The sequence below is a fragment of the Delphinus delphis genome, chromosome 1 (assembly GCF_949987515.2).
Source record: "Delphinus delphis chromosome 1, mDelDel1.2, whole genome shotgun sequence".
Taxonomy (NCBI): domain Eukaryota; kingdom Metazoa; phylum Chordata; class Mammalia; order Artiodactyla; family Delphinidae; genus Delphinus; species Delphinus delphis.
Genome location: NC_082683.1, coordinates 114,817,289 through 114,830,247, shown reverse-complemented (window position 1 = coordinate 114,830,247; position 12,959 = coordinate 114,817,289).

Below are 12,959 nucleotides of genomic sequence, written 5' to 3'. Positions count from 1 at the left end.
GGTTATTAACTGGAAATCTCCCTAGAATACTTTCATCTCACCTTGGCAAGAAAGATAGGCTCCTTTGTGCTTTGTTACCTTTATATCACACAATCCTTGATCAGTTAGGTATCTTGAATTGTGCAGGTAAGTGACAGAAGGAAGGGAAAAAAATGTGTCTTCGGCTGCCAACATTTACTTTAAATCTTTATAACTGTATATAAATGGTATAAAAAACATAAATTCCAGATATAAGCTGTTGTTAGGAAGGCATCAACAAAGAACCTCCTCTGTGCTAACCAGAACAACTGAAAGAAAAATTACTGTTGAGTACCTATCATATCAGTTTCAGAATCAATTATGTTGATACTGTCAAACTGGAACAAAGAAATAAACTGGCAATATGTAAAATAAAAAAAAAATTTTAATTTCTGCAAAGTGTTTCACTAATGAATACATTGTAATTTATTTAACATTCCCTTATTGATCAACTTTTAGCTTCCCCTCCAATCTTTTGCTTTTATGAACAAAGCTACAATAAACTTCCTTTTATACACAGTATTTCACACACAAATGAGTAAGTTTGTGATAAATTCCTAAACGTGAAATTAATGGTAAATTGTCAGCTTTCTGTGTGTATGTGTGTGTGTATGTGTGTATGCATCAGTTAACGCCAATAACGTATGAGACTGCCTATGTCTCCACAACTTTGGCTACTGTACCAGTTAAGATCCAATCATATGCCATACCAATGACGGAAACAGAGTTTCATGTGAAGAACTGTTACCTCCGTACAAAATTGTTAAGAAGAGAATACCGAGGTACCAGGGAGGTAGCAATTGCAAAAAGCAGTCGCCATCTCTAAGGCTGGAGGAGCAAATGAAGAGGCTGAAATAAAACTTAGAAGCTTAGAGGAGGGAAACTTACAGTATTGAAATGCAGACCTCTTTACAGGAGGATTTTATTCCGTTGGTGCTGTGAGCTTGGAGGAGGGACACTGTGGACCCGGACCAGACTTCGAGGAGGGAGCACTAATCGGTTAGCGATGGTTCACCGAAAGGGGAAAGGTCAGGCTGACTCTTCAAGTAGTGGAAAAACTGCAAACTGGAATCAGCTGCTGCAGTGGTTAAGCACTGACTCCACAGGTGAAAAAAGTTGATGGGGTAATGTGGGTCAGAGCAGGATGTTGAGAGGGCGAAGCACATCCTTTCTTCCTTTTTCAGCCTCCTTGCTCCCCACCAGTACCTCTATTGGTAGAACCTATGCGGGCGCCAGATGGCAAAGCGGCGACACGGTGAGCAGCCACAGCTCCAGCATCCCAGAGTATGGAAGGATGGGCCCGGAGTCGGATTACAGCTGCTCAAAGACCACCAGAGCACTCCGGTGAGTTCTCAAACTTTTTGCCCATTGCCAACGTGACTGGTGAAAACTCAGAGCTTGTAGTTTTGATTAGCGTTCTCCTTACTGTGACTGAGGTCGAATACCTCTTAATTTTTAGAATTGTTTGATTTTTTTCCTTTCTGTGAATTGTCTTTTGATATCTTTTGTTCACGCTTGTTTTCTTTGGCTGTCGTTTTTGTTTCTTATACAAGAAAGAAATTAGGCTTTTGAATATAATGTGAGTTGGAAATACTTCTCCAGGTTTGTCATTTATCTTTTGGTATAATAGTGACTTTTCCGTGTATGTATTATTTTTACAGAGTTGAGTTTATCAGTATTTTCTTTTGTGACTTCAGCGGTTTTCTTCACCTGTAGAAAGGCCTTTCCAACTTTGAGATGATAAAAATATTCCTCCATTTTTTTTCCTAGTGCTTTTATGGTTTTGGTTTTAAAATTTAAATATTTGCTCAATTTGGAATTTTTCCTATTATATAATATAAAGTATTAAGCCAAATGTTTCTTCTTTAATGCTTTGCTGCCCAGATGTCCCAACACCATTCATTGAATAATCCATATTTTCTCCACCAATTTGAAAATTAGCCTTTATTATAATTCCTGTATGGTTTAAAAAAATTTTTTTTGGTTTGTTTCTGGACTTTCTAATCTGTTTCACTGATATGTCTATTCATGTATTAGCACCACACTGTTTTAATTACTCTAGCTTTTATAATATGGTTAAATATCTCCTAGAGCATTTCTTCCTCATTCCCTTTTTATAATCTTGATTATTTTTGATTCTGTGTTCTCCTATAGGAACATTATGGTCAGCTTGCCTAATTTTAAACCCTATTGGTAGTTTCATTGGGATTGTATAAAAACATAGATTATGAAAGTGCTGCAATTAACATGTTGTTTTTCTATTTAAGAATATGGTGTACCTTTCAATGTTTTTCTTCTTTTGCATATTTCTTAAGTATATTCCAAGATGCTTTCTTTACCTATTTTCTTCTTATTTGCAGCCACATGCATCTTGCCTTGTTATCTTCCTACACCCCAATTTTATCTTCATTGCATATGGTAGCCACACTTATATTGTGTTCAGAGTTACAGATATCTTGTTGTTCATATAATATGTTAAGAGTAATGGATATCTTGAGGTTTTATCGACGATAGTTTGCCATTTTGTTTTTCTTCTCCACGTTGCTTTTGGGTAATTGAGAGAATAAGGGGAACAGCTTTTTCCTGCTATTTAAAAATCAGATGCTATTTCAATTACATGCTCAAACACTCTGGGATCCCATCACATCGACTGCAAGAAATCCATTTTTTATTGCCAAATATTTCTGGGAATCTCTGGAATGATAAATAGTTCCACAAATATCCTTTGAATGTCATTGCCACCTCAGCTAGGCATCTGTGCCTCAACATTCTGCAGTTAGCATTTATTTATCTCAAGACCAGGGTGTTACCCCTTTCACCTATCCCACCTGTTTTCAACCTGGGGCAATATTTTCCTGGCCTTCCAAGGAGTAACAGGAACAACGATTCTGGATTCTCAATTTCCATATGTTTCCTTTCCTAAAATTGATCTGCCTGAGAATATGCCAGTGGTCTGCAGGTTCTCTTTTCCGACTTCCCCTTCTACTCTTTCACTTTCACACTGTGTTAAGGAAAGGCCTCAGTCTCACCAATTCTAGATCTTACTATGTGCATTGTCCTGGGGTGGACAGTAAACACCCCAGGTTGCTTGCTTGCTTCTAGGGGGCAACCAAGGGAACACTTGAGAATACTGGTGCTGGTATTGAGAAAGTGAATGGCTGCAGTGATTGGTAACAAAGGCTTTTGCAACTCAGGTGGTTCCAGTTCTTTGCTTTCCTTAAAGCTGAAGGAAGACTTAAAGGGGTTGTCAGTGGATAGGTGATTTAAATTAATTTTTGTTGATTATTGCTTTTGTTTTGTATGTAGCTTGTAAAAAGTGAAAGGAAATGAAGGGAGTGACTATAATAAAGCTCCTTGTGTTTGCACCTAGTTATATATATGAACAGTTTTCTCAAATGCTTACATAAAATGCAATAAAATTGATAAATGGTCTCTAGTAATGAAAAATGTTCATCTATGTATATATGAACTAATTTTAAAAAGCCACATCTATCTCATTAAGAAATTCACTTCCTGCAAGAACATATGTTTTAAATTTGAAATTACTTATCAAAATCACCTACATATAAAAAGTAGAATAATAACCTAATTAGAAGAAACTCTTTAGCATTTAGATCCTTATAGCCACTGGAAATTAAATAAAATGTGTTTTCATTAATTTACTTATTTTTGTGGCAGAGAATTTTGATAGGGTGATCAATAAAATACTTTCAAGAATAAAATTTACATTATGATAAAATTCTATGGGGAAATGGATTGGAACTATAAGTTCTAGGAGGAAAAGGAGTGATGTAAAGTTTTGACAGTTAAAATAGACCTTGTTAATGTTTTTTTAAATGGATGAAGTATATGAATCTCAATATTCTGTGGAATGTATTTAACAAATGATGTAACAGTTTGATTTAAAAATGGCAGTATTTATAATATGCCAGAAATTATGTTCTTTGCAATTATTTAAACTTGTGATGAAAAATTTTAATTGCCAAACTAACAATGTATGAGAAGTACATAGACTTTTCTAAATTCTTTTAGAGGATTTTCAAGGCAAAAACCCAAACAAACCCCATAACCCAGAAAAACAAAAACCAAACTCTTGGCTATTGCCTTAAACCTTCACTGCAAGGAAATACCCAGTTTTAACCTGAAACTTTGAGAATAAGAAAATAGATTAATGAATGTACAGGGAAAGTGAATAAATCCCAGATGAATATAGTTTGGGAGTTTGGGGGCACAAACTGCTCTATATGGGTGCCCTATTGGACCAGTCTTTGCCTGGCTCTGGGTTCTTTTACTATACAGATATCCCTGAGCCCATATTAAAGGGGTACCCTCCCCTTTGAGTACCTTTGAACCTAAACCTTTTAAATCTAGGACCCAGCTTCTAGAAGCATAAGGATATGGAATAGTTTCCCACTCTCTTCAGGTGAAGCCCCAAGATTTACCTGTGAAAGCTTGCCCGTCTACTAGGATAAGTATTATGACTCATTTCCTTTGGGAAACTGAAATACACACCGATTCTGAGGTGTGGTTTTATCCTTAGGCTTCCCGTGGTAGACAGACATCAGTCCCTTTGACAATATCCTTATTTTGTCTTAAATAACATCACTTAAGGGACATTAAGTCCAGTCGGGGCAACAGTCTGGCTAAATTTGTTTTCTCACTCTTCTCCAGTGATGAAACGTTAAATGTGAATATCTTTTCTAGTCTCCTCTTTTGGTAAGGACTTGAAAAATAACACACGGACCTCCCAAGAATCATTAAGAAACTCTCACACAGGGAAGATAAATTTACCTGTTAGAATACAATCTGCATTGATAAAGATATGTTAAACGGCACATGCAAGTTACATCACTTAACAGAGCACAGCCTGCTCAGCTGAAACATTTTACATTTGATTATTTCAACATCTTTTCCAAGTTCAATGGGAGGGCTAAAAATACATCAGAAAGTTAAAAGGACCTTCAAACAATTTTCTTTTTCCTCCAGAAGCAAAGGTGGCCTTTCCCAAGAAGTCAGCTCCTTTCTGAAATTCTTAAGGGACTATATTGTAGACTAACCAAAGATGATCTCATTTCATAGTTTAAAATTTCCTGGCTGATCCCACTTTCACATCCTCCCAATTCGCCAAACTAGAGAATGCAAGGAGTAGCCCATTAGTCTCTCCCAGGGTCACTGCAGATTTTTATCCTACAAATATAGATTCTTGTAAGAACTCACAAGAACGAGAGGCACATCTGCAGTCTCTTAGCTATGTTGCTTGCTTGCTTTGCTGCTGGGCCATGTGGGGCTGGGTATATATCTTTTAGACATTTTCTTAATAAGATTGTACAAAATAATACATAAAAACAAAACACAAAAAATAAAGAAAACATTTTAAATCTTGTATACAGTACCTTAAACTACACTAGTATAGTACAACAGCTGGCATACAGGGGCTGGCATCAAGTGAACAGGCAAGAAGAGCTACTGACTGGAGGAGGGAGAGAAGGTGGGAGATGGTAGATCAGTGTACAGTTTTCTTATTCTCTTCTTGTCTGGAATTTGTATTGTTATATTAGCATTATAAAATGAGTTGTTTAGCTTTTGTCTTTTTCTATATTCTGAGACAGTTGGTATATTTTGGGAAGGATCTATTTCTTAGCAATAATCTGGAACTTATCCATAAACCATCTGGGACCAGTGCATAGACTATTCAATTTCTTCTACAGTGTTGGTCTTTTAACATTTTATTCCTATTCTTCCCCCAGTTTTGAAAGTTCATATTTTCCTAGAAATTGTGCAATTCATTTGGACATGAAAATCTAAGTACCACTTAGATTTTCATTTTTTTTGGTACAGTATATATGTGTCTTTATTCCTGTCCTGCCCCTAGGTTCTTCAGAACCATTTTTTTTTTATTTCATATATATGTGTTAGCATTACAGTATGTTTTTCTCTTTCTGACTTTCTTCACTCTGTATGACAGACTCTAGGTCCATCCACCTCACTACAAATAACTCAATTTCATTTCTTTTTATGGCTGAGTAATATTCCATTGTATATATGTGCCACATCTTCTTTAACCATTCATCTGTTGATGGACACTTAGGTTGCTTCCATGTCCTGGCTATTGTACATAGAGCTGCAGTGAACATTGTTGTACATGACTCTTTTTGAATTTCTCAGGGTATATGCCTAGTAGTGGGATTGCTGGGTCATATGGTAGTTCTATTTTTAGTTTTATAAGGAACCTCCATACTGTTCCCCATAGTGGCTGTATCAATTTACACTCCCACCAACAATTCAAGAGGGTTCCCTTTTCTCCACGTGCTCTCTAGCATTTATTGTTTGTAGACTTTTTGATGATGACCATTATGACTGGTGTGAGGTGATATCTCATTGTAGTTTTGATTTGCGTTTCTCTAATGATTAGTGGTATTGAGCATTCTTTCATGTGTTTGTTGGAAAACTGTATATGTTCTTTGGAGAAATGTCTATTTAGGTCTTTTGCCCATTTTTGGATTGGGTTGTTTGTTTTTTTTTGTTGTTGAGCTGCATGAGCTACTTGTAAATTTTGGAGATTAATCCTTTGTCAGTTGCTTCATTTGCAAATATTTTCTCCCATTCTGAGGGTTGTCTTTTTGTCTTGTTTATGTTTTCCTTTGCTGTGCAAAAGCTTTTAAGTTTAATTAGGTCCCATTTGTTTATTTTTGTTTCCATTACTCTAGGAGATGGGTCAAAAAGGATCTTGCTGTGATTTATGTCATAGAGTGTTCTGCCTATGTTTTCCTCTAAGAGTTTGATGGTGTCTGGCCTTACGTTTAGGTCTTTAATCCATTTTGAGTTTATTTTTGTGGATGGTGTTAGGGAGTGTTCTAATTTCATTCTTTTACACGTAGCTGTCCAGTTTTCCCAGCACCACTTATTGAAGAGGCTGTCTTTTCTCCATTGTATATTCTTGCCTCCGTTATCAAAGGTAAGGTGACCATATGTGCATGGGTTTATCTCTCGGATTTCTATCCTGTTCCATTGATCTATTTTTCTGTTTTTGTGCCAGTACCATTCTGTCTTGATTACTGTAGCTTTGTAGTATAGTCTGAAGTCCAGGAGCCTGATTCCTCCAGTTCTGTTTTTCTTTCTCAAGATTGCTTTGGCTATTCAGAGTCTTTTGTGTTTCCATACAAATTGTGAAATGTTTTGTTCTAGTTCTGTGAAAAATGCCATTGGTAGTTTGATAGGGATTGCATTGCTCTGGGTGGTATAGTCATTTTCACAATGTTGATTTTTCCAGTCCAAGAACATGGTATATCTCTCCATCTGTTTGTATCATATTTAATTTCTTTCATCAGTGTCTTATAGTTGTCTGCATACAGGTCTTTTGTCTCCTTAGGTAGGTTTATTCCTAGGTATTTTATTCTTTTTGTTGCAATGGTAAATGGGAGTGTTTCCTTAATTTCTCTTTCAGATTTTTCATCATTAGTGTATAGCATGCAAGAGATTTCTGTGCATTGATTTTGCATCCTGCTACTTTAATAAATTCATTGATTAGCTCTAGTAGTTTTCTGGTAGCATCTTTAGGATTCTCTATGTATAGTTATCATGTCATCTGCAAACAGTGACAGCTTTACTTCTTCTTCTCTGATTTGGATTCCTTTTATTTATTTTTCTTCTCTGATTGCTGTGGCTAAAATCTCCATAATTATGTTGAATACTAGTGGTGAGAGTGGGCAACCTTGTCTTTTTCCTGATCTTAGTGGAAATGGTTTCAGCTTTTCACCATTGAGAATGATGTTGACTGTGGGTTTGTCATATATGGCCTTTATTATGTTGAGGTAAGTTCCCTCTATGCATACTTTATGGAGGGTTTTTATTGTAAATGGGTGTTGAAATTTGTCAAAAGCATTTTCTGCTTCTATTTAGATGATCATGTGGTTTTTCTCCTTCAATTTATTAATATGGTGTATCACATTGATAGATTTGCATATATTGAAGAATTCTTGCATTCCTGGGATAATCCCCACTTGATCATGGTGTATGATTGTTTTAATGTGCTGTTGGATTCTGTTTGCTAGTATTTTTTTTTAAACAAGATGTTGGGGGTAGGAGTTTATTAATTAATTTTATTTTATTTATTTTTGCTGTGTTGGGTCTTTGTTTCTGTGCAAGGGCTTTCTCTAGTTGTGGCAAGCGGGGCCCACTCTTCATCGCGGTGTGCGGGCCTCTCACTATCGCAGTCTCTCTTGTTGCGGAGCACAGGCTCCAGACGCACAGGCTCAGTAGTTGTGGCTCACAGGCCTAGCTGCTCCATGGCATGTGGGATCCTCCCAGACCAGGGCTCGAACCCATGTCCCCTGCATTAGCAGGCAGATTCTCAACCACTGCGCCACTAGGGAAGCCCCCTGTTTGCTAATATTTTGTTGAGGATTTTTGCATTTATGTCATCAGTGATATTGCCCTGTAGTTTTCTTTCTTTGTGACATCTTTGTCTGGTTTTAGTATCAGGGTGATGGTGGCCTCATAGAATGAGTTTGGGAGTGTTCCTCCCTCTGCTATAATTTGGAGGAATTTGAGAAGGATAGGTGTTAGGTCTTCTGTAAATGTTTGATAGAATTTGCTTGTGAAGACATTTGGTCCTGGGCTTTTGTTTGTTGGAAGATTTTTAATCACAGTCTCAATTTCAGTGCCTATGGTTGGTCTGTTTAGATTTTCTACTTATTCCTGGTTCAGTCTTGGAAGTTTGTACTTTTCTAAGAATTTGTCCATTTCTTCCAGGTTGTCCATTTGATTGGCATATAGTTGCTTGTAGTGATCTCTCATGATGCTTTGTATTTCTGCAGTGTCAGTTGTTACTTCTCCTTTTTTCATTTCTAATTCTATTGAGTCTTCTCCCTTTTTGTCTTGATGAGTCTGGCTAATGGTTTATCAATTTTGTTTATCTTCTCAGAACCAGCTTTTAGTTTTATTGATCTTTAGTATTGTTTCCTTCATTTCTTTTTCATCTATTTCTAATCTGATCTTTATGATTTCCTTCCTTCTGGTAACTTCGAGGTTTTATTTTTGTTGTTGTTCTTCATTCTCTAATTGCTTTAGGTGTAAGGTTAGGTTGTTTATTTGAGATGTTTGTTGTTTCTTGAGGTAGGATTATATTGCTATAAACTTCCCTCTTAGAACTGCTTTTGCTGCATCTCATAGGTTTTGGGTCATTGTGTTTTCATTGTCATTTGTTTCTAGGTATTTTTTGATTTCCTCTTTGATTTCTTCAGTGGTGTCTTGGTTATTAAGTAGTGTATTGTTTAGCCTCCATGTAGTTGTATTTTTTACAGATTTTTTCCTGTAATTGATATGTAGTCTCATAGCATTGTTGTCAGAAAAGATACTTGCTATGATTTCAGTTTTCTTAAATTTACCAAGGCTTGATTGTGACCCAAGATATGATCTATCCTGGAAAATGTTCCATGAGCACTTGAGAAGAAAGTGTATTCTGTTGTTTTTGGATGGAATGGCCTATAAATATCAATTAAATCCATCTTGTTTAATGTATCATTTAAAGCTTGTGTTTCCTTATTCATTTTCATTTTGGATGATCTGTCCATTGGTGAATGTGGGGTGTTAAATTCCCCTACTATGATTGTGTTACTGTCGATTTCTCCTTTTATAGCTGTTATCATTTACATTATGTATAGAGGTACTCCTGTGTTGGGTGCATAAATATTTACAATTGTTATATCTTCTTGGATTGCTCCCTTGTTCATTATGTAGTGTCCTTCTTTGTCTCTTGTATTAGTCTTTATTTTGAAGTCTATTTTGTCTGATATGAGAATTGCTACTCCATCTTTCTTTTGATTTCCATTTGCATGGAATATATTTTTCCATCCTCTCACTTTCAGTCTGTATGTGTCCCGAGGTCTGAAGTGGATCTCTTGTGGACAGCATATACACAGGTCTTGTTTTTGTATCCATTCAGCCAGTCTATGTCTTTTGGTTGGAGCATTTAATCCATTTACATTTAAGGTAGTTATTGATATGTATGTTCTTATTACCATTTTCTTAATTATTTTGGATTTGTTATTGTAGGTCTTTTCCTTCTTTTGTGTTTCCTGCCTAGGTAAGTTCCTTTAGCGTTTGTTGTAAAGCTGGTTTGGTGGTCTTGGATTCTTTTAGCTTTTGCTTGTCTGTAAAGGTTTTGATATCTCTGTTGAATCTGAATGAGATCCTTGCTGGGTAGAGTAATCTTGGTTGTAGGTTTTTCCCTTTCATCACTTTAAATATGTCCTGCCACTCCCTTCTGGCTTGCAGAGTTTCTGCTGAAAGATCAGCTGTTAACCTTATGGGGATGCCCTTGGATGTTATTTGTTGTTTTTCCCTTGCTGCTTTTAATATTTTTTCTTTGTATTTAATTGTTGATAGTTTGATTAATATGTGTCTTGGCATGTTTCTCCTTGGATTTATCCAGTATGGGACTCTGCACTTCCTGGACTTGATTGACTATTTCCTTTCCCATATTAGGGAAGTTTTCAACTATAATCTCTTCAAATATTTTCTCCGTCCCTTTCTTTTTCTCTTCTTCTCCTGGGACCCCTGTAATTCGAATGTTGGTGCATTTAATGTTGTCCCAGAGGTCTCTGAGACTGTCCTCAATTCTTCTCATCCTTTTTTCTTTATTCTGCTCTGCAGTAGTTACTTCCACTATTTTATCTTCCAGGTCACTTATCCATTCTTCTGCCTCAGTTATTCTGCTATTGATTCCTTCTAGAGAATTTTAAATTTCATTTACTGTGTTGTTCATCATTGTTTGCTCTTTAGTTCTTCCAGGTCCTTGTTAAATGTTGTATTTTCTCCATTTTATTTCCAAGATTTTGGATCATCTTTAGTATCATTACTCTGAATTCATTTTCAGATAGACTGCCTATTTCCTCTTCATTTATTGGTCTGGTGGGTTTTTACCTTGCTCCTTCATCTGCTGTGTGTTTCTCTGTCTTCTCATTTTGCTTAACTCATTGTGTTTAGGGTCTCCTTTTCGCAGGCTGCAGGTTCGTCATTCCTGTTGTTTTTGGTGTCTGCTCCCAGTGACTAATGTTGGTTCAGTGGGTTGTGTAGGCTTCCTGGTGGAGGGGACTGGTGCCTGTGTTCTGGAGGATGAGGCTGGATCATGTCTTTCTGGTGGGCGGGACCATGTCTGGTGGTGTGTTTGGGGTGTCTGTAACCTTATTATGATTTTAGCCAGCCTCTCTTATAATGTGTGTGGTTGTGTTCCTGTTTTGCTAGTTGTTTGGCATAGGGTGTCCAGCGCTGTAGCTTGCTGGTCATTGAGTGGAGCTGGGTGTTAATATTGAGATGGAGATCTCTGGGAGAGGTTTCGCTGTTTGATATTATGTGGAGCCAGGAGGTCCCTGGTGGACCAATGTCCAGAACTTGGCTCTCCCTCCTGAGAGGCACAGGCCTGATACCTGGCCAGAGAACCAAGACCCTGTTAGCCACACAGCTCAGAAGAAAAGGGAGAAAAAAAGAAAGAAAGAAAAACATATATATATAAAGTTATTAAAATAAAAAAAATTAAAAAGTAATAAAAAAAGGAAAAAAAAAAGGAGAGCAACCAAACCAAAAAACAAATCCACCAATGACAACAAGTACTAAAAACTATACTAAAAACAAACAAACAAACAAAGAAAGTGGACAGACAGAACCCTAGGACAAATGGTAAAAGCAAAGCTATACAGACAAAATCACACAAAGAAGCAAACACATACACACTCACAAAAAGAGAAAAAGGAAAAAAGTATTCATATTGTTGCTCCCAAAGTTCACCGCCTCAAGTTTGGGATAATTCATTGTCTGTTCAGGTATTCCACAGATGCAGGGAACATCAAGATGATTGTGGAGATTTAATCCACTGCTCCTGAGGTTGCTGGGAGAGAGCTCCCTTTCTCTTCTTTGTTCACACAGTTCCTGGGGTTCAGGTTTGGATTTGGCCCCGTCTCTGGTTGTAGGTTGCCTGAGGGTGTCTGTTCTTCGCTCAGACAGGACGGGGTTAAAGTAGCAGCTGATTAGGGGGCTCTGGCTCACTCAGGTTGGGGGAAGGGCGGCGTTCGGAATGCGGGGCGAACCTGCGGTGGCAGAGGCCAGCGTGAGGTTGCAATGGCCTGAGGCGCACCGTGTGTTCTCCCGGGTAAGTTGTCCCTAGGTCACGGGACCCTGGCAGTGGTGGGCTGCACAGGCTCCCAGGAGGGGAGGTGTGGATAGTGACCTGTGCTTGCACACAGGCTTCTTGGTGTCTGCAGCAGCAGCCTTAGCATTTCATGCCCATGGTGTCTGCACTGATAGCCTCGGCTCACGTCCGTCTCTGGAGCTCGTTTAGGCGGTGCTCTGAATCCCCTCTCCTCACGCGCCCTGAAACAATGGTCTCTTGCCTCTTAGGCAGGTCCAGACTTTTCCCGGACTCCCTCCTGGTTAGCTGTGGTGCACTAGCCCTTTTCAGGCTTTCTTCATGCAGCCAACCCCAGTCCTCTCCCTGGGATCTGACCTCTGAAGCCGTAGCCTCAGCTCCCAGCCCTACCCTGTCCCGGTGGTTAGCAGACCAGCCTCTCGGGCTGGTGAGTGCTGGTCAGCACTGATCCTCTGTGCGGGAATCTCTCTGCTTTGCCCTCTGCACCCTTGTTGCTGCGCTCTTCTCCGTGGCTCCGAAGCTTCCCTGTCGCCACCCTCTGTCTCCACCAGTGAAGGGGCTTCCTAGTGTGTGGAAACTTTTCCTCCTTCACAGCTCCCTCCCACTGGTACAGGTCCCATCCCTATTCTTTTAGCCCTGTTTTTTCTTTTGCCCTACCCAGGTACGTGGGGAATTTCTTGCCTTTTGGGAAGTCTGAGGTCTTCTGCCACTATTCAGTAGGTGTTCTGTAGGAGTTTTTCCACATGTAGATGTATTTCTGATGTATTTGTGGGGAGGAAGGCGAACTCCACATCTCACT